At 36.2% G+C, this 27,029-nt stretch overlaps 1 protein-coding gene across 2 annotated transcripts in view; it reads left to right on the top strand.

Moving 5' to 3' along the window:
* PDE4D (phosphodiesterase 4D) overlaps positions 1 to 27,029 on the top strand; it is a 1,415,237-nt gene that overhangs the window by 417,547 nt on the left and 970,661 nt on the right. The window lies entirely within an intron of this gene.

The following is a 27,029-nucleotide window of genomic DNA, read 5'->3' as shown; positions in this document are numbered from 1 at the left end:
AACTCACACACCAAATAGCAATTTAAATGATTAAGAAGATGGATAAAATACCACAAAATGTGAGGCTCTGATTAATAGTTGGATATAATCAAAAAGAAAGTTGATTAATTCATCTGGTCCAAATAAATGACATGGCCTGTAGCCATACACAACTTTAATTAGGATATTGTCATTCTGTGTCAAAAGGTGGACTCTCCACCCACCCAGCAGGCTCATAGCATTTACTTTTTATTAACAGAAAAAATGGGTGAGAGGATAGAGACAGGTGATCACAAAATCCCACTTCACTAGGTGAAAAGCAGGCTGCAGCTTGTGTCCTGCTGGTGACGTTAGCACTCTAGTCTTTCTATACAACAATATGTTTGTACCAAAAAAGAGGTATTGATTTTTGTGTGTGTTTCTGGTGAGCTATAAGTCTTTATATTAGAAAAACTCAAAAGCAAATTATGCTTAGATCCTAATGAAATATGAAACCCGTGGTTGGTGGAAGATATAGATAGATAAATGAATCCAGTGCTGTACTTAGTGAAATTTAAAGAATTCACCTCAAGAAGTAAAGACATGGAGAACAAACTGAGGGTTGCTGGAGGGGAGATAAGCAGGGGGATGGGCTAAATGGATGATGGGTATTAAGGGTACTTGGGATGAGCACTGGGTGTTGTATGTAAGTGATGAATCACTCATTTCTACTCCTGAAACCATGATTACACCGAGTAATCAGTGTTAACCAACTCATATTTAAATAAAAACTTCAAACAAACAACAACAACAACAACAACAACAACAAACAACAAAAGAAATAAAGATACTTAAGTGTATTGAAAAAAGGAAGTGTTGCCAGTTTGGTGAATAGAGTAGCTTTGGCATTCCAAATCGATTTCTAAATGAAAGATAAAATATAGCATTTACTGTATAATCAGGGTTTTGTTTTCTACAACAGATAGTATATTCAGGAATATTAAGTGTGGCTGCCTGAGCAGACATTGTGCTGTAACTGGTTTTCTTTGTCATCATCCAGAAGAGAACAAAAGAAGCTTCAATCCAGTGGTGCATGTTTCTCAGGTTATAATTTTAAGGCTCAAGAAAGGACATCTGTAGGTTTTTGATAAGCCTCAAATATCATCTTAAATCAGAAATTATACCCAAATATGTTGGTGTGGATTAAACTAAAGACACAGGATTACATGGTTTCAGGGCCAGAGACATCTTAGACAAACATTCTAAGATGCCTGTAGTGTATGGGCTTTTTAAAAAATGGATATGACTTGCAAGAAAAATGTGGAACCCACTGATTCTTCCTAAATCCTCAAAACCTTTCCTCTAAACCCTCAAAATGAGGGTGACGTAAATATATCATTTATATTTCATTTTGATTATTTTTTAATTTTTGGTACTAAATTTCATCTTGTATCAGTTTGATAATATGTATAATCAATATGTATATATAATACGTATAATACTGAAACTAGTTGTCTTGAGATCTTGTAGTGGTCTGTATGTTTACTGGAATTAAAATAAAATAAAATAAAAAAGATCTTTTAGTGTTGCTTGAGAAATCACTTGAAAAAATAAAACACTGTCAGAATAAAAGCTTGCCCCTTGGGTTCCATATTTCAGTACTAGCTTTGATTTCTTCAGTTAAAAAATAATGTACATAAAAAGGTGAGGAGTCATATGCTTTTAGAATGTGCTGTATGTCTCCTTTATAATACTCATTTTATTTAACCAATTGTTTTTGGAATTATTCATAATCTGCTTTCTCTGCTTCACTAGAAACTTCATGAGGACAGAGAGCACTCTTCTTCTTCGCTCTTGAATTTCTGAGATGTAGCATAGCCGTCAGCACAAAGTAGTACTCATAAATATTAATAGGATTGATGAATGAGTAAATCAATGAATAAATAAACAGCCTCAAACTAGAAGATGTAAATGTTAGTGAGAGCCAACTATAAATTAATAAGTTATTCTCTAATTTTAAACTAAAACAAATAAGGGACAATTTATGAAAGTATAAACTTTATGCAAAGATCTAGGGCCTATAAAATTAAAATGAAAATAACAGTGCTCATCCTTTATTTCTCCATTGAAATCTTATGAGAATGGTTTGGAAAAATGTTCACCTAAGCTTTTTAGTTCTGTACTTTATACATCTATTAAAAATGAATTTATAGGTACTAAACATTTTAACTTATAATGCTTATAGTATATTCTGATTGCCTAAGCTTCAGGATTTTATAATAGCCAATTCTCTCCCCATCTCTATCAACAAATTAGCACTAACATGACTAGGTTCTGGCTTTGTCTTTGTGCTATGATGGAAAACCATAAGTAATATCCTATCTGAATTAATGTAGCGTGCAGGTAATTGGAGCGCATGGGATTTTTCAGTCTCTGATAGCATCTCACAGCGAATTCCCATCCTTGCAGCAAGAGTTGACACGGATGTTTGTCATAAGTTAAAATGCTTAGAAATAGTATGCATTTAGGATTTGTGTGTGTTTCATGTCCTCCCCCTCTCTCCTTTCCTTGTCCCCACCATCAAGGAATGAATGAAATTCTAAGACCATTTAAAAACAAAGCACTTTTTGAGTAGAACCTGTAGACCCTGAAGTGTCTAAGTCAGGGTTCATTTACTGGATTGAATTCATTTCCACAGTGTAGGCATCCAGACCTGTGAGGACATGAGGGTAATTAGGTAACAAAAGCTCTTGCCTGGTCTTTTATTTTGGTGAGGCAACAACATTGATTTCAGTGTTAGCTCATAATAGAAACTCAGAATGTGTTCATTTTCATTCCCCAACCCCCCAAAATTTCAAGAATTGTTTTAATTCCCCAGTGTTCTTTTAACAAGATTTTGAAGGTATGAATATATATCCTTTTTGGATATATTCATGAGAATTTGCAGAGAAAGTTGAATAAACGATTAGGATAATGGCCTGTGTAAATTTTCCGACACCTTTCCCTATCTCATTGGCCACCCTGTTTGAGTTACTGTGATGTGCTCTGCTGATGAGCTTATATCCTTTTCTTCAAATATAGGAATTACTGTATGTCAGGGGACCAGATGTTACTGAAAACAAACAGAACTTCCTCCTGGTAATAACTTGAAGGTGCTGACTGGTGTGTTAAATTGCCATGTGCTGAGTGTCTATACAAGGGTATGCACATGAATAGTAGGACGTGCACCTGGATCTAGTGGTAGCCTATTATTTGAAATATTTTAATCTATGTTTATCTTATAAATTTGAAGTTGATTTCATGGTTTCTTTAAATAATTATCCTCTCCAAAAACCAGCAGAAAATCTGTCAGATTCACATAAATGAATTCATTTGTTACATATCAAACAAAAAATGAATATGATACTTCCAAGTAATGCTGAGGGTTGATGACTGTGATATTTCCAGCCAAACTTTATTTCAAAACTCATCAGTCAATGTCTTATATAGTTGGCGGCTATTAAATTCTGTAGGCCAAAGCAAACTAAGAAGAGTATAATTAATTTTACTGTTGCATAACTTTAAAAATTAGATTGAATACGTGGGGAATGATATGCAGTGCTGGTAGACAAAACAATGGTAGTGATATTAGACAACCAAAGACTTTCTTGTGCCAAGCCTTTTGCTTGGGAGGCACACATGATACCACTTAGATTCCTTTGGCACTGCAGTTATGAGAATGAGCCTTTCTTGGCCCCTCTCAACAACTAACTGAGTTAGTCATTCGAGAGGATGTTAGATCCTCTTCATTGAGGAGTACAGGTGGCCACACTGACTCCTGTCATTGAAGAAGGGCTCACTACATTATTTTCACAAATCTAATACCTAATTCATTGTACAGACCATTATATTGTTTGGATAATCCTTAAGTACCTCTAGATTATGATATTAGATTTTTGAATAAGGCTCAGTGTAACCTGATGGAAGGAAAAGGGAAGTCACAATCACACAGTTTGGCTCCTGATTATCACAGTGAGTCTCACTATGAACATGGAAAGTCATTTAGCTTCTCTGAGTCTTACTGACTTCATCTGTGGAAGAGACATAATAGTCTCTTTTCAAGAATGTTACAGTAAGGATTGATTGTGATAATGCATGTAAAATACCTTACAGAGGGCCTGCCTCTAGTAGGTGCTCAGTAAGCTACTACCCATGCTGGTAATTTAATCAATTGACTCACATTTGTACATTATGGCATTCTAGAATGCTCTCCTGGGACCATGTGGAACTCTCTCAGTTACATAGCAATGAGGGCTCCAGGACTATGTCTGGAATCCAATCTGATTGGTCAGTGCCCTAATGTATAAGTTTTTAAATATTTTAAATATCATCCTTAATCATTCCCATATTGCAGAGGGGCAGAGAGAGATGGTGTTATGGCTATATAATAGATGTAAAGCACCTAGTGTAATGAATAACATGTAGTAATGATAGATACTATCATAATTTTGATTACCTCCCATGGTAGGCTGAATAATGGCCTCCAAAGGAGGTCTACATTCTGATTCCTGGAATCTGTGAATATATTATGTTTTGTGGCAAAAAGGACTTTGCAGATGTGATTAATTTAAGGATCTTGGGATAGGAGAGAATGCTTAATCATCCAGTGGTCCCTAAATATAATCCGAAGACGCCTTATATAAGAGAGACAAGGAGGTGAGAGACAGAAGAAGGAACTGGGACAACACAAGTAGAAATTGGTGTGATGTGGCCACAAGTCAAGGAGTGTTAGTAGCCTCTAGAAGCCGGGAGATGAAGAAAATAGATTCCACCCTCTGACTTCTCCAGAAAGAACCAAGCCTGCCAGAATCTTAGTTTTAGTCCTCATGAGACTCATTTGGGACTTCTGACCTCCAGAACTATAAGAAAATAAAACTGCTGTTTTAAGCCACTGAGTTTGTGGTAATTGGTTATAGAGGCAATGGGAAACTCATACATTTCCCATCAATAACACTTTTTCTAAAAATGTTGAATTCTTACCCTGAAATTCACCTTCACTTATATGGTTCTTACTTTTGTATATATGCTATTCTTCTTCACTCCTCCCCTCCCTCAATATTACTCTTAGATAATAACCCTTCTCTACCTAGAATATTCTTACTTATCCTTATTTATTCCTGAGAGGGAAGGCCAGAATTTATAGGATAAAATCTGCTAGTGAAGAGTGTAGTCTTAAGACTTCATTGAAACCTGGTAGTCCTCTTTCTATAACTCCTGAAAAGGACTCTGAGATAATGTATTATTTTTATTTTATCCAAGAACTACACCCTAGAAATATTTTTAGTGGAGAAGAAAAAACTAGGAGCAAACCCTCTTCGATTTTCCCCCAAGCCTATTGCCAAATGTCTCTCTGTGTTGTACTTCCACAGTGTGAATTCTAGAAGTTTTAGGGATAACTGTGACGTGACATGACCCTCTGATTCATCCAGATGGTGTGAAAATGCTCCCCTTCAGAAAGCCCACACCAGTTTTCAACATACTAAGGGACAGAATCTCTAAGTCCTTAATGTGTCACCAAGAATGAAGAGCACATCTACCTGTCAGAAAGGTAAAATTACTTAATACTGAGATTCATGGTTTAGGCTAATGGCAATTAATTGACTTTTAACAGTGAGATTTTAGAGATAGCTAGTATCATTCACTCTTTTTTTTAATTATGGTAAAAAAAGGGACAACATAAAAATTACCATTTTATTCACTCTTTTTGAGAGTATGTTTCGAGTTCCTGGAATGTAAGAATAGTAGGGTAACCAAGGAAACTTCCCTCATGTAGAACCATCAATAATGACTTCTGAAGAGAGGTTTGAATGTCTTTTTTTTTTTAATTTCTAATGCATAGCTCTTCAAACCGAAAGGAATCATTGGTGATTATCAAACACTGATGATAAGTTGCTGAGGAATTTCGTATTTTGGTTCCCAGTACACAACCAAAGATAGAATTTGGACAGTGAAAGGAAATGCTGCCAGTCTCTCAAGGAAAATTGGTGGTTCACCCAAACTCAAAAGGTGAGATACTTTAGCAGTGATCTGTAGATTTCAGCAGGTGTAAACTCCATTAAAAGTGTACTGGGAGAGAGACATGTTGTGCAGATTTGGACATAGGCATTTGCTTTGCCAAATCTGGAGATAATTTCTAATCACGATAGCACTGTCATAGGAGGCAGAGGCTTGATACAGAAATGTTTTATTTGGTGTTGACCGCCGTGGCTTATCCACAGTATGTTAAGTTTTCTGACGAACTATCTGCAAAGACGTAAAGATTTTGCAAGAAGAGCTGCACTTCTTCAAAAGTAAGCAATATTGGATTTCAAAGACAGATGTAGTTGTTCTTTTTGAGGAATTCTAGACAGCAACAATGTTTCACAAGCCTATGTGTTATCTTTTGCTTAACATGGTCATCTACAAGCACTCATGACACAGTAGCCAAGGGGTGGGGACAGGAATAACGGGTTTGAAATGAATGCCATGTGGAAAGCTCTGTGGCAGGTGCTGCACATAGGTTATGCCACTTAATTCTCACACTTATCTTAACCAGTAAATTGTCCCTATTGTACAGGGGACTCAGTTCAGAGAGGTTAGATGACTTCCCTTAGAAGAAGAGGATTTCAACACATGTCTTTACTATTCTAAAGCCCACCAGTGTATTTTATGTGATACCAAAGGAGCATATCCTAGGAATGAGCATCTTTTTTATTTAGAACAAGTGAATCTCTGTACACTGTCTTACCCTTTTTAGTTATGGGATGCTTTAGAAAATAGAATGTTTTGAGGTCATGAGAGAGAAGTTAAAAATAGTATTGTAATTCTACAGACAAGAACATTATAGAGAAATATAAATTATGAGGTAAGTTTCACCAAAGTAAAAAGCCAGAATTATTCAGTGTGACTATACACATTGATCAAGTGAAATAGGTAAATGTCAACTTGCTATAGTCTAAAGAATAGATTTCTCTCCAGTAAGTCATTAGTTCTCCTGGCTACGATCTTCATCAGAGCCATCAATTTTCTTATATGTAGCTTAATCTATAATGACTTTATTTCCCTGAATTATAAAATTCTATTTCCAAAGCTCTATTTAAAAGATCATTTATAATGCCTGTCACTGCCCAGATGATAATAACATACTTCCTTATAGCTTCTCAAGATTATAGCTAGAAAGTAAAGATTTTTATTATTCTTATAATTTGCTTTGACTTCCCTGATATTATATAGTATAATATTTCTTATATATGTAATTATATCAGGTTTGACCATTTTATCTATGAACTAAATAATTCCACTTATTGTAACCTGTAGTGAATGATGGACAGTTTCTCTCTTTTATTGTAAGACACACTATTTACTTTTATCTGTCCTCATGATAGATCTAGATTTGGTGTAATTTGGTTGGGTATTTGAGTAGTTTATTCTGACCATAAATACCTCATACTTTTTAAATGTGGAACTTCAGTTTGAAAAGGTCAGTGATTTAGCAGCAGGTTAAAAGGTAGATTTAAAAAACATAAACTTTTTTTCCCCATGACTCAGACACAGATTTAGAGGAAGAATGTACATGTGTTTTATCCCTGGGTTTCTCAAGTACTGCTGTTCTGAATTTCTGCAGCAGCCTGCAGACTTGGACCATTTTATTTTTCACGTTTTTGGCCACTATGTTTTTGTGGCTCTTATTTCCGTTTACCTAAAATGTCAGGATATGATGGGAACTGATAGGGTAGAGAAAATAATGTGAAGCAAATAGCCCCTGTAATGTTTAATTTTCCTCTAAGACCTATCTGCCACATGAAATACACTTAGAAATTTTGTTCATGGGGCGCCTGGGTGGCTCACTTGATTAAGCATCCGACTCTTGGTTTTGGCTCAGGTCATGATTCACAGTGCATGAGTTTGAGCCCCACATCGGGCTCTGTGCTGACAGCAAGGAGCCTGCTTGCAATTCTCTCTCTGGCCCTCTCCTGCGTGCTTGCTCACTCACTCTCTCTCTTTCTCTCTCTCTCTCTCTCTCTCTCAAAAATAACTAAATAAAGTATTAAAAAATTAAAAAAAATCTGTTCATAATTTGGGGACCTGGATAGCTCAGTCCCTTGAACATCCGACTCTTGATTTCAGCTCAGGTCATGATCCCAGGGTTGTGGGATCAAGTCCAGCATTGGGCTCTGTACTGAGTGTGGAGTCTGCTTAAGATTTTCTCTCTCTCCCTCTGTTCCTCTATCCCACTTGTGCTCTTTCTCTCCCTCTCTCTAAAATAAAATAAATTTAAAAATTTTGTTCATAATTGTTCTTTGTTAGAGTGAAAGGTTTCTTCTGGTGTCTATGGAATAAAGCAGTTTCTTCAGTCATGGATGGTCATCTTCACTACCCCTTCCCCCAAATTTCAAGAGGCACTGAAGATGTCAAGGAAGATACATATCTCTGAATATAAGGAAATATTTCTTCATTCCAGAAATAAAATGTGAAGGAGTCTGAGTTGTGCATTACATTTTCATGAAAACATGAGACAGAACATTATTTTATATCCATTTTTTTTTTTTAAATTTTTTTTTTCAACGTTTATTTATTTTGGGGACAGAGAGAGACAGAGCATGAACGGGGGAAGGGCAGAGAGAGAGGGAGACACAGAATCGGAAACAGGCTCCCGGCTCTGAGCCATCAGCCCAGAGCCCGACGCGGGGCTCGAACTCACGGACCGCGAGATCGTGACCTGGCTGAAGTCGGACGCTTAACCGACTGCGCCACCCAGGCGCCCCTTATATCCATTTTTGATAAAGGCATCGAATTTTAAGATACCACATTATCTATAACTAAAATATGATTATGGACTGTGTTTATTTTGAAAATTACATAGCTGTTTAAGATTTGGTTTATACACACCTCACACTGTGAATAAATATTTTTCATCTGAGTATAAGCATGAATGTTTTGCTGCAAGTATCTGATTTACGGTTTTCAGTTTTTCTGACCTGGGTATTAACATACCCTAGGAGCATAGTTTGGATCATGGTTCTTGATGGGAGGTCTGCATAGTTAGGGCTTTAGGATAGGGGGATTAATTATATCATTTGCTCTTTATTTCTGCTGAAGGCTTCCACCAAGCACTTTAGATATTAATGGATGATGACTGGAATGATTATAGAACCTCAGTTTATGGTATGAGAGCATCTTGGTGCCTAAGCTTGGATTAAGGATTCTGGTAGCCAAAAGTGGAAACTATAATTCTTGGTGTGAGAAATTTCTATATCACTGAGGGTAATGCTGGTACTTCCATACCACTACTATCACACAAATCACCTCATGTACCACATACTCACCACCTTGAATTCTCACCACCACCTCCACAAACACTTTACCCTCATCCTAACTTCAACAATCACCTTCAATTAACCTAATCTGTACTACAGAAGAATTCTTCATAGATTAATAATTGTCCTAGCCAAAAGAAAACTTTCATTTACTGGGAAGGACAGCTCTGTACCCAACCAATTGTACTGGAAAGCAGAGTATGCTTAAAATACTAAAATAGAGCTATCAAGTACAAAAGAAGCTTAGGGGAAGGAGAGAGTAATCTGTTTGGAGGGAATGGGGGAGATTTCATGCAGGAGTTGCCATAGGCTTGGCCTTGAAAGAAGGACAGGGGTTTATTTACTCAGCAAATTCAATCTGTGTTCGGTGCCTTGAATGCAGGGATCATGGGAAGGGCACACTGGATAGAGATAATATAGAGAGCAAAGATCAGTGGTGACAAAAATATGGAGGCTGTTTGTGGAATGTTGAGTCATGGAGAGTTTTTAATGCTAAGATTTGTGGGAGGAAAGTGGGTGGTTGAGGATTATAAACTAGAAACATCTGTCGGGGCATTTTATGGAGTGTGTTCATTTTTATGCTCAGAGATTGGGATTACTTTCTGCAATCACTAGCAACCATGGAAGATTTTGAGTTGAGGAGTGAAATGAATAGAACTATGATTTAGGGACAGATGGATTGGAGGGAGGAAACAATTATACTAAAGAAGACCATTTTGAAAAATTTAACAATAGTTTAGGCAAGCAATGAGGGATGTTTGACTCAAGGTAGTGGCTGTAGGAACAAAGGGTCAGATTTGAAGAATTGTGCCAAGGTGTGTGTTGAGGAAAGGGGAAGAAACACAGAAAATAAAGGAAAGAGGCAAAGAATTCCTGGAAGGATACCAGCCTGACCAAGATAAGGAGCAGAGAAAGAGGGTCTGTCTCTGAGGAAGGATGATGTGTTTAGGCAGACAGAGCATGAAAAATAAGAGAAATATTTAAGATTCCTCTGCTCAGAATGAATGACAGTTGCGGACATGATATTATCAGGGAAAGAATACAGAGCACAGATCCGCAGAATTTTCCAATTTATTAATATATGCAGAATAACAGAGGAGACCAAAATTTTAATCCAGGTTATTTGGAAGCATAGTTCAAAGTGCAACATCTCCTTACCATCATGTGTTTTATTTTTATTTTTTAATTGTGTAGATTGTTTATTCTACCCCATGATATAATCACACTTAATTTCTTCCTGATTCATTCACTGATGGACAGGAATCTGCCGCATTCATCTATTTAATCAACAGTGCTTTACTGAGTACCCATCATGTACTAGAAACCGTTTCAGACGCCGGGGATGTGCCTATGATTGAAACAAAGCCTGTCTTGGAGCTTACAGTGTAGGGAGACAGATCATAGGCAAGTAATTCCATGAATACACAGGATAGTTCAGAAAATAAGAACTATGATGGAAGCAAAACATAATAAAATCAAGAGTGGTGGGGGAACAAGAAGATATGATCAAAGAAGCTCTTGAATAAATAAGAGCTACAGTTGAGTTGAGAAGTGGGGGACAAGCGACCTGGGCAAAATACCATACAGGTAAGGCCTTTGGATATGAGGAAGCTACTATGGAGAAGAAAAAGAGGGCTAGGGAATTACGGTACAAAATGAATTAAAAGAGTGAGCAGTGTCCTGGCAGACCATGCCAAGAAATGGATTGTGTTTTAAATGCCCCAGCAAAATATTGAGGACTTTAAACATAGTGATTCATGATCTGATGTAGATTTTTAAGTGATTTCTCTGCCTGCTGTGTAGAAAATGGGTTGTAGGGGGCCAGAAGTAAAAACTGGAAAAACAGCTGAAGGGAATGACTAATGAATTCATGGAGGTGTTGAGGGAAAAGTGATAACCAAAAGATGAGGCCTGAAATTTTATTCATTGAATCAAATGAATTTTATTCATTTACATCACTTTCATGTACAAATTGGACTGAATTAAAGACAGCTAATCGCATACGCTGAGTTCAGCTTATCTGTACTTTTTTTCTTCGTGTTGACTTATTCTTAGGAAATAAATTGACAAGTACATGTGGTTACTCATAAGATCATTTTTAAAGACACGATGAGCTGTATACAGGGAATCCCATAGGAGGAGAAAGCCAGAATTACAAATGAAAAGATAATGCCATGTTGTCAGGCCATTCTTGCCAAAAATTTCAATGACTTCATCTCCTCGCTGCTTTTTTGGCTCACTTGCCTACTGGTCTAGTAGGGGATAAAAAGAATCTCTGATCTACTGGTTAGTTTTTTTTACACTCGCATGGAAATAGTCACAAAGGACATTTTCAATGAAGAAATATTTGCTTTGTGACTGATGCTGTAATTTTTGTCAAATGTAAATGAGGTGAGTCTCAAATTATTCAAATTCTGACATCTCCATTAAATTGTCAGACTTCTATCCCATGTCATAATTTCTCTCATTCTGAAAACCATCCCTGTATTTTTACCTTCCAAAGAGTTGAATGAGGATGTTCCGACTTTGAAGGGAAATTGTCTCAATACACAATCCCATGTGACCTATTTTGTTAGAATTATGAAAAATAAATTAACTCATAATACTTAGCTTTTGTTTTTAATCACAAAGGCTTTGTTATTTCGATGGAAATAAATAAATTTATGGCTGAATTAGGAAACTCTGTGAGTAGTATTCTTTGTTGTTCCTTTGAGCAAGAATGCATCTAGGTGGTAGTATAAGCTTTCTCATTCTCCTCTAATTGTGTTGCAATTTTATCTAAAAGAATGAACATTAAAAATGCTGTATTTTGCAAAATAATCTAGTTTTACTAAATTGTTAAGCACCCTGAGAAAAACTGAGGAAAATAAAACAAAACAGAACAAAATGTTTGAAGTAGTCTCTTTGTGAATGTGAATACCCTAAGGATAAGACTATGTCTCCTTTATCCAGGGTGAAATCCCCAGGATCTGGCATAGAGGTAGGCACAGTAGGACCTCAAATATATATATATTTTTTTTTTTTCCTGAAAAAAATTTTTTTTATGAGACAGCAAAGCACAGCTGCAACACAATTTTAAATGTTTGTAAATTAGGTCACAAAAGGGATGCAGAATGCTTACAGTATAATTCATATTCATCCAGTTAAAGTCATTCATTGAATCTTATACCAATACAAACAAGATTGTTCCATGATTAAAAGTAGCCCAAATCTAATAACCAAAGCTATACTGGTGGATGTCTTTTCCTATTTAACATTTTAACATTACTTCTGATAACTGATTGTCTTACCAAATGGAATCAATAAACTAAGTTTTTAGAAACTGTCGAAAAGTGACTGAACCTCTGACAACCATGTAGTTAAATTTACAGAAATCTGGGAGTCGTAGTGAGATTAAAATACTGAGAAACTATCAACCAGTATGCATATAAAACTCCCCCATCTTATTCATGATTCTGATGCTAATGTATTCTAATGGGGTTTTTCAAAAGTTGATTTGCTGGGTATGACAAATAAACCTTGAGATTAAACTCTTTGTGACTGTTCTCTTCTAGATGTAGTTGACATAGGGTTAGCTACATTAAATCTACTTTCATATATATATTTTCCAAAAGATCTAGTCTCTGCCACAGATCACACAGATCTGGAGTAAGACCATTTGAGGTTGGATACTAGTATATGCCAAGTACTTTTCCCTTCCTGTTACTGTTTTTCTCAAAATTTTCTATTTCAAATGTATAACTAGAGATCATCTTTTTAGATACCAAGTGGGTCATTTTGTGCAAAAGGAAGTTTTAACAACAAAACTTCCCAGTTTGGCAATTCAGTTGCAAAGAAAAATCATCAAATTTATAGCTTCTGTTTTCAAACGATTAAAGAGAAAACAACAATCCTATCTTATTACTAACTATGACAAGCCTTAACTTAGAAAGTACCTTATTTTGGTTAAGTTTCAACAATTCAAGCTCAGGTTACTGTCACAGTTCATTAATTATTGAAATTACTTTTACAAATGTGAAACCATTTTTTTTCCCTTAAAAGAAGTGAAATGGAAGGAAGAAGCCAGTGGAGAAGAGGCACAACATGGTGGATAGGGTACATAAAACTGTGTGGTCAGTACATGATTGGGGTCACTTTTCGGAGCACAGTAGTTATTTTCTTATATCTCTTACCATGCCTCTAATAAAAGACAGTGCTAAACATATAAATCAAAGCAAATTTGGTAAGACATTCATTTTGAAGTTTCATAAATATATGCATTTATAATTATAAATTGTCTACAATACATTTGCATGTTTTCATAGACTAACACACAATACACAAATTCGTAAGTGTTGTTATGCTCTTAATTTTGCATAGATTTGACATTATCTTTATAAATATTCAATGAAGCCACAAACAAAAAAGTACCATAACTTTTTAATCTATGCAAGTTTGAAAGAAAAAAAAAAACAACAGCCACAATTCTGTAACACAAAAAGAATATAAATCCCTTTTCTATATATTGTCCAAGAGCTTGGTTTTGGATTTTAGTTTCAGATTTTCTTCCTTAACTGCCCCTACTCTTGCAGAGATATCTTCAAGTGTGTTGAAATTCCAACACTTGATGAATTAGTAAGTTGTGTTTTTTCCTCCAGTTTCACTTGATCTTCAGCATCAACTGCATCCATGTTGGTGTTTGTCATCTTGGGTATCAAAGCTTTGGGCCTAGGAGACAAAATCCTTGATGAGTGGTCTCTTGCTGGAGGTGCTGGGAGTGGGAGGGATTAGGAGGACACCTCAGGCCCCAACACTTGGACTGATGGCCTCAAAAATATTTTTTGATGAATGAATAAAATCATTGTTGCTGAAATAGGGACTTGATGTGTTTGATGCATATTAGTGATTCAAAGATTTGCCTAACACAGATTTGAGTCCAACATTTTTTCTTAGTATCATGCTAAGATCCTTATATTTTGTTGAAAATTTTGTCACCAGTTTTACCTTCAAGTACTTTGGCAAATAACACGCCTTGACAGACTATGTTATCAGTGTGAATGACCAACAAACTAGTTAATATCATTCATATCTGTGTTTTCACCCTAATATTAGGTAAAAATGCAATTTATTTTTAGATTCTTGATTATGCAACAATGCCTTTCCTTGTGAAGATACACTTGGTCATCTTGATTGCCTCTTCTTGAATTAAAATAGATTCAACCCACCCTGCTATGTGATGCTCCACCAAACTGCCCTTGTCTCAGGAACTCTACCTCCCATGGTGATTCTGAAGCTAACCTTGATGACACCTCAAGCAATTTTTTCTCCGTTTGATTGTGCTTTTGAAGCATTGCTCAAAGCCAAGATTTCGCTCTTGGTTTTTACCTTTCAAACTATTTCTAAAATTGTCTTAAATATTATATATTCAATGAGGTATTTTCATGGAGCTGTTTCTCAGGATTTTTCCACTCTCTGCCCATCAAGTCAGGCTCATTTCCATGTCTATAGTGATTAAATACCTAAATTTTATATAAACATCAAAATACACCTTATAAATTTGTGGCCAGCTCACTTCCAGTTTCCTAGTCATGGTTGGGGACTACGCTATGATGTTCTAAACTATCAAATTCTCTGTGGTACACCCTTTGCTTCAAGATTATTCTGCATTTCCCTTGTTATCTTTTGCATTTTTGTTACTTACAAACTTTTGGTCTGAACATTACTGTTTGTGACCACCTCTATTTCCAACGAAATTATAATTTAAAAGAGATATATTTTTAAGCAGTAAATGAAGAGTAGCACTTAGTCCTCTAAAGTCAGAATCTCTGGATATGTTGGTATTTTCAGACTAACATCATGGTGATATTTAACTGAACACAGTTTCATGTTTGTAAATAGAACACTTGTCCAAATATATTTGTGGTAGGAGCTATAATCATTTGGTGGGAGCCACTGGTGTTGTGTGTGTGTTTGTGTGTGTTTGTTTAATCTAGAATGAAATTAACACACTGGTTTGTTTAAAAAAACAAAAACTTTTTTTCTTTCAAAAAGTGACCTTTTTTAGAGAAGCACTACTCAGTTCTGTGGTCAGGAGTTATATTCATGCCACGTGTGATCATGGCAGTGCATGAATTCACCTTGATTCGGTTCAAACATGTTCAAACATACCTTTTCTTTCTGAAGCTGTATATGTACTTTTGCTCATTGCAGAGCCTTGGAATGCATCCCAGTATGAGAAACAGAGATGCTGGAAGAGTAGAGACAAATCTCAGAGAGTATCTTGAATTAGGAGTGGAGGGAAGGAATCAGAAAACCAGAGAAAAAAGTCTGGAAGGTAAGAGGAAAATCAGGAGAATCCAGAGTGATGCAAGTGAAACATGAAGAAATGTTTAAAATAGGAGCAGTGGTCAGTGGAGAAAAGAAGAAAGATAAGAACAAATAGATTCCTTGGAAGCTCAAGTTCTAGGATATTATTGTTGGGCCTGCAGCTGAATTTAACAGGAGTTAATGAGTTAGGAAGCAAGTTAAACTATAAATATTAACCATTCTTTCAAAAGAAGTTTGGCATTCCAGTCATGAAGACAAAAAGCACAGATGCTTAAGGACATGTAAGAATTAAGAAAAAGGGTGAGGTAGAGAAAGGCTTTTAAGTAAAGTTGAAGGTAGTAATAGTTAACATTATTGACTACTTACTATGTACTTCTATTATTCATGTTTGGGGTGAGGAGACTAAGGCACAAGGAGGTTCCATAACTTGCCCAGTCATTGAAAAAGGCAATGGTGTCAGGATTTAAAACCAGATGGTTTAGCTCCAGACACTTGATCTTAACTACTTCATCATACTGCCACTCTGTGCTAGAGAGAAAAGGGCATTCAATGGAGTGTTAATGTTTCTGAGCTGGTCATGGGTCAGAATCATTACAGGTGCACCGAGGAATCAGCATCAGAGGGAAGGAATGAGATGAGGATACATGAAGAGAAAGTATTTTTGAAATTCAAAAGGGAAGGTATGACAATATAATGGCTTCCACCAGAGGCAGAAAGAACTATCTTCCTAGCTAGGGGACTAGGGAAACAGAAGCGAAGCCTAAGGAAAATGTATTAAGTTGGAATAATCACTGTGTGATATGTGATAGAGAGTCACTTGGGGAGGAAATCAGTAATTACCAAATAGCAATAGGGTGGGGGGCAGCACACGTAAAGGAACACATTTATGGTGGATGCTGTCATCTTTGCAGCCATTAAGTAGAAGAGAAGGAGTGTGTTGGGGTATAATAAGTCACTGTGACTTTCTAGCTGGGATGCTCTGTCTTTAACATAAGAGAGTAAGTATGGCAGAAAGTTGCAGCTATAGTGGTTTGAACACTTTTTAGTGCATTACCATTAAAAGAAGGACTTTTAAGACCTTATTTAAAAGATTATAAAATTCATGAGTCTAGGCAATCTCCGTATCTTCAGTTAATTTCCCATTTCTCCTATTTGCAGTATTTATCATGTTACAGGAATTCAATAAACACAGTGACTTTTATTGTTTTTCAGAGGATTAGGCAGAACCTAGGAGGTGTGGAGATAGCAGAGGAGTCTGTCTCAAGAATTGTTTTATTCCATCTTCTAGGTTAAGTTGGTCTTGGAAAAAGAACTCTTTTTAGGGGAAATGAAGCTGCCAGAGCCAGTCCCATAATGACTTTTCAAGCTATTGTATCTAGACTTTAGATACCTAATCTAGAATCTTTAGCAAAACCACAGCTGGAAAACACCAGCCATTAATACAACTCCAAGGATAAAGGGGGAGAGATGTTTGATCCTATTATACAAAAGTATTCAATATTCACCACTAGTATATGTTTCTAGATGATGAACTTGAAATGATCTACCAATACATTAAAGACATTAAAGACAGAGTCAGCTACTTTTTTGGAGGACAGGTGTGAGGGGGTTGGAGGGGGAAGGGCAATGTCTAGGTGCACAGAAGTGTTAATAACAAGTATGCCTTGTGTATTTAGTACTCTTGTATCTATCACAGAGCTCCAGAAATTGACTTGAAATTTGACTTCAGCCTTTTATTCAGTGTGCTAATGAGTACAAGTTTTTGTACTATTCACATAAATATACTCTCAAATGTGTTATTTTTCTGCATTGACAGATGGATCACATGCTCAAAATTACACTGAATTTTTATTCTGAGCAGCTTTGCACAGCAGTCTGCATCCACTCGTGTTGTTTGTCACATCTTGTGGTACTGCCTGTACCTTGAGCCTGGGTCTCAAGGTAGCTACAGTGTGACATTTTCTCAGAACACAGATAGGCAGGATTTAATTGACCTCATTATTCTTAGATTTTCAAAGGGTTCTGTGGTTGTGCCCATTCACTAATACTGTTCTCTTGGGCTGTAAATCTGTGTCCAATTATTCTTGTTGCATGTCATTGAGTGGCTCACTGACACCCGTGGCAGCCTGTCTTGCATTCCAATGATTCCATTCCTGAATTCACTGTGACTTGGGTACTTTAGGAGCCAATGGATTATTGTGTAAGAGGGCTGAGTCTCATTTTCCCCTAGTATCTTTGTCTGGGTTTAGCCCTCTTTAGCATTTTTAAAAATAGGCCTTTAAATGAAGGCTAATACTGTAAGATGACCACATAACTGGTCTACCTATTAAAAATCCCCAAATGATTGTTATATAGAATTAAATATGATCCCAAATAATTGGTTTGAATAAAATTGTGCTTTCACTGATTGGAAGTTGGCAAACTGCAAATTACAGGTTGCCCTTGGGCTGCCCTGCCCAGGATGGGAGAGTGAGTGGCTGGAAAAAAAGGAGATGTTTTATTTACCTGGCTGAAGACCCAGGAAGGAGTTGGTATTACCTCTTGAGTCTGAAGACAGACTGTTGGAAGAATTCCCTTTTCCTTCAGAGACATCAGTCTTCTTTTTCTTTTTACTTTTTTCTTATAGGCCTTCAGCTAATTGGATGGGTCCCATCCAGTTATGGAGGATAATCAACTTTACTCAAAGTCTGCTGATGAAATGTTAATCTCATCTAAAAATACCTTCAAAGAAACATCCAGATGTGTTTGACCAAATACTCAGGGTAATGTGACCTAGTCAAGTTGCTATATAAATTTCACCATCCAACTCTCAATGTGGTTTCTCAATATTCAGTACTCTAGCCCAAGCTTCTTTACAGCATGACAGCTGGCTTCCCAGAGAAAGGAAGTAGAATCTGTCAGACCTAGGCTCAGAAGTCTCAGGATATCATTCTTTTGCATTCTCTTGGTCAGAGCAAGTCATAAGTCTAGCTTGTAGTCCAGAGAAGAAAAACAGGATATTGTATGGTGTAAAGAGCAGCATATGTGCACAGGGCAGAGAGGAATGGTGCTGACTAGCCTCACAGTCTTCCTCTGGCAAAGCGATTCATGTCCTTCCCTGAAGGTTTCATTGCATTACAGATTTAGTTCTCATATTTTAGGTCCAGGATCATATCATCTATATGAGATACATCTGAAGTTGAGACTCTTCAGCTACTACTTCTCTTGTTCCAGAGACTTGATCTCTCAAGTGATTAATACAATCTCTTTACATCCCTCTCCCCTTGCAACACACATTGATGAGACAGGGATTATGTTTCTATGGCAATGCATGTGGCGCATTGAAAAGAAGGAAAATGGGGAGCATATACCAGTCACTATTTCAAAACAATTCTGAAATCCAGCTGGAAACATGTTACCACGTCCCTTAAATCTAGGGACAAGAAATGTTTCTTGGAAAGGAACCCAGTTCCTTGGATGTGATTTTCTATTCCATTGTTCTTATTGGATCTTGGCTCTGTCCTCTAAATCATCTTTCATTTTCCACAAGAAATGGCCCATATTTGCAGCTAAGTAGATTTCTCAGCATTTTTTATGCCAGTAAAAGTTTGGAAGGCTCTTTTCATTTTCCTCAGCTTCTCTCCCTTTTAGTCCAAGATGTATGTTTCCTTTAAAAACTTGGTGGTTTTCCCATGTAGTTAATTATATTCTATACTAGTAAGTAAAAGATACTTGCACAAATTTCTTAAAGCACTTTTCTGCTTTTCTGCACTTTTCTGAGAGTCAAGATGCTAGGGACCAACATCCTTAAGGATTTTAGAATTTCTTGTCTTCTGGCTGGATCTTACAAGGGTTTTAAGAGATAGCTTTCTGCCACATCCTTGATTTGACATTTACCTCGAGGCCACATTTTAAGAGCAGCACTCTGTATTTGATCAGAAGCAACTTCATATGCTGAGAACCTTTTGCTATATCAAGGGCTGAAAATGAGTAATTTATTTTATAACCTAGCAGGACCTGGGTTGGACTTTGTGGCTTAAGACAACAATTTTTTATTTATCATGGGCAGGACTTGCCTGAGAAAGTCTTCTACTCTGTGTGGTGTAGTTTAGGTGACTCGTGTGGCTGCCTTTTATCAGTAGCTGGTCTGATCTGGAGGGTCCAAAAAAGCTTCACTCATATAACTGGCACCTGTAAGCTCTTCCATGTGGCTTCTGCATCTAATAAGCTTGGGCTTCCTTGCAGCGTGGCAGACTCAAACTGGTCATAACTTTTATATGTTAGCTGGCTATAAGAGCAGGTATTTTAAATGAACAAAGCCTGTCCACTGTGCAAGAGCTTATCTAGCCATTGCTTGTGTCACCCTTGTCAGTATCTCTTGAGCCAAAGCAACTCATATAGCTAAGCAAGAATCAGCATGGGAGAGACTACATAAGGGCAGGTATGACAGGAGGTAGTATTTACTAAAGGATATCCGTGTAGCAGTCTCCCAGAGATTTATTTTATTTACAGAAAGAAATAGATCTGTCACCTTCTTCTACCTTTTATAAATGGTGTGACTTAGGGCAAATTGCTGCACATTTGGGCTTCTTGCTTGCTGCCTGTAAAATGAAAAATATGATGTAGATATTACTAGATCTTTGTGAGACTGTGTATAAGACATAGACACACGTATATGCACATGACCTACATCAGCACTCAACAAATATTTACTACCTTTTAGGAAGGACCAGTGGACATAAGAAAAGATAAGCTCATGGCCAAAATCTGTTGACCTTGGTAGCAATGGGAGTGTGAGACCAGGGTTCAAGGTGGCATGGGAATGCACATTGATAATGAATATTGGAGCCAGATGATAAGTCAGGATTTGATGTGATCCAAAAAGGCAGGGTCAGGAAATTCTTATAGAATTAAATCAGATATAGAAGCTTAGGGAATCAGGTAGGAATTGGGGAGGCAGGTCAGGAATCCAGAAAACCAAGACTCAGAATACAGACAATATATTTAGGCAAATAGTTATGGGTCCCAGAGGCGAGAGAGAAATGTCGTAATTTGCAAAGCTCTTGTCGTCAAAGACGCCAAATGTTATTCCAGCCCAAAGTAGAAATTGGTGTCAGTGTGTAGGCAGGTGCAAAAAGATATCTGGTTAGAATAGGGATAGTGCAGGTTAGTTAGGTGGCACCTAACACTGGCATTCTTTTAAATTTTCGTGAGATTCATTCCTTCAATTATTTCGATGATCCTGTGTTTATCTGCTTGGGAAGATGATGTTTTCCTAAGGAGAGGCCTCCCACACAAGCAATATCAGACTGTAAAGCTGTCTATGACATTTGTAGTAGCCATATGGCTCAAAAGAATGATGCTGTCTCTACCATCTTTTGTTCCAACTGCAGAATAGTCCATTCTTTGGTTATAGCAATCTTCTTTGAATGTGTTCTCACCCAGAGGGAAATTGGAATTACCAATACTACTGTCTGAGGTTTAGTTGCAGAAGTCAAGATTTTTCTGAATCATTGTGAGCATCTTATTTTTCCTTATGCTGATTATTATTTTAGTCTGAAAGCTCATGTATCTTATAAAGTCATTTTGTACTTTGGTTTTTCATTGAAATATTCTGAATAGAATGAAATAGAATCATTTAAAATCATGTTTAGGCAAAGTCCATTTTTTGATTAGAAAGGAAAAAAATTAGAGTGGCATTTTAAAGAAATACATTTTTTCTTTAAATATAGCAGCATACATTCATGAAATTCAAGTGATGGGAAAGATAGTTTCTTTTCTTACCATTAGACTTATCACAAAAATACAATTAAGTTTACTTTAAATATTTTGATTATGAATGCATGGTAGCCATTTGATAGGAATTATTTTTATTTTTTTATTTTGTAATCAGATAATGTGTTTTTTTTTGTAAAATAAAATTTATTGTCATGTTAGTTAACATATGGAGTATACAGTGTGCTCTTGGCTTTGGGAGTAAATTCCCATGACTGATCAGTTACATACAACACCCAGAGCTCATCCCAACAAGTGCCCTCCTCAATGCCCATCACGCATTTCCCTCTCCCTCCTGCCCCCCATGAATCCTCAGTTTGTTCTCTGTATTTAAGAGTATCTTATGGTTTGACTCCCTCTCAGTTTGTAACTATTTGTTTTCCTTCCCTTCCCTCTTGGTCTTCTATTAAATTTCTCAAACTCCATGTATGAGTGAGAACATATGATATATATCTTTCTCTGACTGACTTTTTTCAGTTAGCATAATACCCTCCAGTTCCATCCACGTTGTTGCAAATGGCAAGATTTCATTGTTTTTCATTGGCGAGTAGTATATAAATACATACATACATATATATATACATACATACATATATATATATACATACATACATATATATATAAATACATACATATATATATATATATATATATATATATATATATATATATATAGTATATGTACATCTTCTTTATCCATTCATCTGTTGATGGGCATTTGGGTTCTTTCGATTATTTGGCTATGCTTGATAGCACTGCTATAAACATTGGGGTTACATACGCCCCTATGCATCAGCACTCTTGAATCCTTTGGATAAATTCCTAGTAGTACTATTGTTGGTCACAGGGTAAACTATTTTTAATTTTTTGAGGAACCCCCATACTCTTTTCCAGAATGACTGCACCAGTTTGCATTCCCACCAACAGTGAAAGAAGTTTCCCCTTTCTCCACATCCCTGCCAACATCTGTTGTTTCCTGAGTTGTTAATTTTATCCACTGTGACTAGTGTGAAGTGGTTATCTCAGTGTGGTTTTGATTTGTATTTTCCTGATAATGAGCAACGTTGAGCATCTTTTCATGTGTCTCTTAGCCATCTAAGACATCTGGATGTTTTCTTTGGAAAACTGTCTATTCATGTCTTCTGCCCATTTCTTCACTGGATTATTGTTTTTTTGGTGTTGAGTTTGGGATGTTTATAGATTTTGGATATTAAACTGATAGGGGCAATTTTTAAATGTTATTTATTTCTGTATAATACCTATTTTTATAGGTTTTCTGAGAATACTTAGCAGCACATGAGCACACAAGTATTTCCACCCCATCGCCAAATTTATGTCAGTCCTACCTTCATGTACAATTGTTACAGTGATGATTCTGTTAGCAACTGTAACCATCAGTAATCTGCAGATCTACAGCACCTAAATATGTAGGTTGAATTTTTTTGATATCTAGTCAAGCATTTATTTTTCTTTCTACCACCCATTTTCTTTTTTGGACCTTGGTTCTAAGAAGACTCTGTTCACTGGAGTGAACTTTAAAAAATTGCTCTAACTGGTGCTTTTGATGATCAAGTCATCAATATGGAAACAAGATATCTTCACTCTATTCCAATGCTGCTTTATGTTTTAGGATAGAAGTGAGAAAACTTTGTGTGTAACAAGCTTGCTAGTAAATATTTTCAGCTTTGTTGGCCATTCTCTGTCACAAATACGTAACTCTTCCATATGGCACAAAAGCAGGAAGGGTGATTTCTACTGATTAGGGGTCAGTGATCTACACAGACTCTTGTTTTAAACGTATCATTTGAGTGAAAAAGATAGGCCACATAAAAACTTTGATACAGTTTCTTTGGCATAACATTTAAAAATGCATAAAAGGAAACCTTATTATGAAAACTTTTGGAGAGTTGGGTCCCCTTTCCTTGCCCTCATGAGTGACACCCCATTTCTAAACAGGGCTCTCTTTTTTCTCTTACCATAATTTGTTCACATACAGAAAGAGTCTAAGACAGATGTTACCAAGCTACAGCCCACCAGCCAAATCCAATGCCTTGTCCTTTCCTCTTATGCCATATGGGTATTGAAATGAGAAGTCTCTGTATAGGTTGTTGACCCACAGGTGAGCAGACCGTGTGTTATTTGCAGTCTCATATCCAATAGGGCCAGTAGATTGGAGTCGCTTCCACCTTCTTTTGTTTGCCATTTTTTTGTAAAAATGACATCTTTGTGAAATGGTTGCTGGAACTTTTATGTTGGCAGACCTGTTTTCCTCAGTGTTAACAGGGGTCAGGAATCAGAATTATAATCTTGTCGTCATTATCACTGTGTTGCACAAGTATATCCCTGAAACTCCATGCAGGTTGAGATAAATTCCTCCTGTGAAATGATACAATTCAGCAGGAAGCATCTGTCTTTTATATACTTAGCTTTGTGTCATACAGAGCATACTTTGTGCTGTTGTTGTATAATTATGGTATTGAGAGGTTTTACTTTGAATTTATTTTAGATACTACTAGTAATTGGATGTTTTACTAGTGCTTACTATGAAGGCTTGAGAGATCATACCATCTTAAAATTCAAGAAAATAAAAAGAATTTAAAACTAAAAATTAATCTCAAAATTGCACATTAGTTGGCTACACTATGTTGTAGAAAAACATTCATTCTATATCATACTATTTAAAAAGACTATGACATTTCACCATGTCTTTATAAAAGATGATACCAAGTGAGAAAATTATATAGCTTTTATCAAATGGCAGTGTTTTATCATGTCAAATCTGCCTTTGAGTCCATGAAGTTTCAAAAGTAAAAAAAAAATAATACAGATGAATATGAGTTTGGGGAATTAATGATCCTCAATCATTTGATATTTCCAGTTTAGATCATTTATTAGTATTTAATCTTGACTGATAAAGAAATCTGTTGACTTTAGATACGGTGATTTTAGGTTTTTTGGTTAAGCTGTATATATTTATATAGACGTTTATCTAAAGTTAAACACTCTTAGAAATGTGAATTTAAGATACCATCCTGAATTCTCTAGGTTCTTTCTTTGACCTTCAGAGTAAGGAATCGGGACTCTAACAGTCTGTCTGTGTTTCCTTCTTAATTACTTGTTGCAATTGAAGTATAAAAATATAATTGGTCCCTTCATGTATAATTTTGAAATAGGACATAAATCACCTACAGTATTGGGATCATTTGCAACGTTTCCAATAATATCTAAGAAGAGATTTCTTAAGTTATTCATGATACATATTAAAATTGGAGGCATGGAAATAAAAATGGCCCTTTGCCAAAGTTGATATACTCAGATTAGAAAAAGTAGAATAAGGGGCGCCTGGGTGGCTCAGTCGGTTGAGCGTCTGACTTCAGCTCAGGTCAGGATTTCACAGTTTGTGAGTTCGAGCCCCGCGTCAGGTTCTTTGCTGACAGCTCAGACCTGGAGACTGTTTCAGATTCTTTGTCTCCCTCTCTCTGCACCTTCCCCGCTCATGCTCTGTCTTTCTCTGTCTCTCCAAAATGAGTAAGTGTTAAAAATTTTTTTTAAAGAAAAAGTAGAATAGACATGGTAAAGAAGAAGAGAAGTTAAACTAGATGAACCTCCACCCACTCCCCACCAAAGAGCCTGCCTGATATAAATGGAATGACATAGAAAGAACTTTTATTTATTTATTTATTTATTTATTTATTTATTTATTTATTTATTTATTTATTTAAAGAGGCATTTTTTTTTTCAACGTTTATTTATTTTTGGGACAGAGAGAGACAGAGCATGAACGGGGGAGGGGCAGAGAGAGAGGGAGACACAGAATCGGAAACAGGCTCCAGGCTCTGAGCCATCAGCCCAGAGCCTGACGCAGGGCTCGAACTCACGGACCGCGAGATCGTGACCTGGCCGAAGTCGGACGTTCAACCCACTGCGCCACCCAGGCGCCCCTAGAAAGAACTTTTAGATATGATTACTACACCTCTAAAATTAGTGCTATAAAGACAAAAACAAAATCACAAATAACTAAGTGGTCCATGCACTAGGCTTTTCCAAGATGGAGCCTGTGATCAAAATGAGGCAAGAAGAACTACAGATAGTGAAGAGATGTCATGTACAGTGTTATTTTCCTCCCCAGTGTGCTGCATACAGCTTTCTTGGTTGATTTGCATTTCACTGCTCTGACTTTGTGAGAAAATAATGTACTGGAAAAAATCCTGTCTGATTTAAAAAAAAATGCTTATGGCATATAGGCATTAATCTTGAATTTACTAATTCTCTGTGAATTTGTTTTCACACGGGAACATGAAGCAGAATACATTGTACTTATCATGTGCCAAGTGCTTGTTGCGAACTCTTTGCATGCTTTGTCTCATTGAATATTAATGATAACTGCATGATGTGGACACTATTCTCATGCCCACATCACAAAGGAGGTGAAATATAGAGTCAATAACTTGCTGGAGTCTTTGAGGAAATACATAACAGTATATTAGAGACGGTTGAAAAATCCCAATTTTCAAGAAGAGGAGGAAAGTGAATTCCCTTCAGTTATATCCTTAGGGAGAAGTTCCTTTATTATTATTTCATTTTTTTTTTGCAAATTTTCCTTTAAAACTTTCTCAGAGGACTGTTACAGATGCCTGTCTAAAACTACCCCAAATCCCACACTTCAGACTTTATATCTACCTTTCATCTTTTATTTTTCTTTTGAACACTTGACCCTGTCCAACATTCTGTATAGCTCCCTTATTTATATTGTTTATTTTCTTTTCCCCCACACTAGTGAAATTCTACACAGGAGTTTTTGCTTGTCAGTACATCTTTATAGTGCATAATATAGGCACTCAATAAATAATTGTTGAATGAATGAATCAATCAGTTGATTAATCTTAGATAAAGTTCTAAAATAAATCTTTAAAAAACTTTTTGTGAGCCATTAGAAAAGAAAGTCGTGATCGTGTGGAATTCTCATTAGGTCACTAATAGTAGAATATATCAGATTAAACTTTATTTTGTTTTCCTGTAGGACCAGTATATCAGAGGACTGCTATGTCCACTGTCTACCTGGATTTAAGCAAGCATTTGATAAAATCTTTCTTATAAATTTGGGACTAAGATGGAGAAAGGCAGTTCATGGCACCAATACACAAAGTCGTAATTGATTGGCTATACTCATAAATTGACATGTTTATAGAGAGGCCTCTAGTTACTCACTAGAAGATTTGGTCTTTAGGTCTCTCCTGTTCACCATTTAAAAAATAGTATTTTATTTTATTTTATTTTATTTTATTTTATTTTATTTTATTTCATTTCATTTCATTTCATTTTATTTTATTTTATATTTTTAAAGTAAATTCCATGCCCAACGTGGGACTTGAACTCATGACCCTGACATTAGAAGTCACATGTTCCTCCAACTGAGCCAATCAGGTGCTCCTCCTGTTCACCATTTTTATCATTAATTTGGTAGTGGCATTAATGACAAAAGGAGCTAATCCACTGATGAGGCAAAACTGGAAGGAATAACTAATAATGGTCATTTAGAAAATCAGCATTCAAAAGTATTTGGTAGACTGGAGGAGAGAAGTAAATATAATAAAACTTAAAAAAAAAGAAAACATAAAATTCTAAAACATCAAGGAGAGAAGTACTAATTAATGTTGTTTGAGAAGCAGTAAAGAC

This window comes from Prionailurus viverrinus, chromosome A1 (assembly GCF_022837055.1).
Source record: "Prionailurus viverrinus isolate Anna chromosome A1, UM_Priviv_1.0, whole genome shotgun sequence".
NCBI lineage: Eukaryota > Metazoa > Chordata > Mammalia > Carnivora > Felidae > Prionailurus > Prionailurus viverrinus.
Note: the sequence above shows the minus strand (reverse complement) of the source record. Positions and strands in the feature narration are given on the sequence as shown.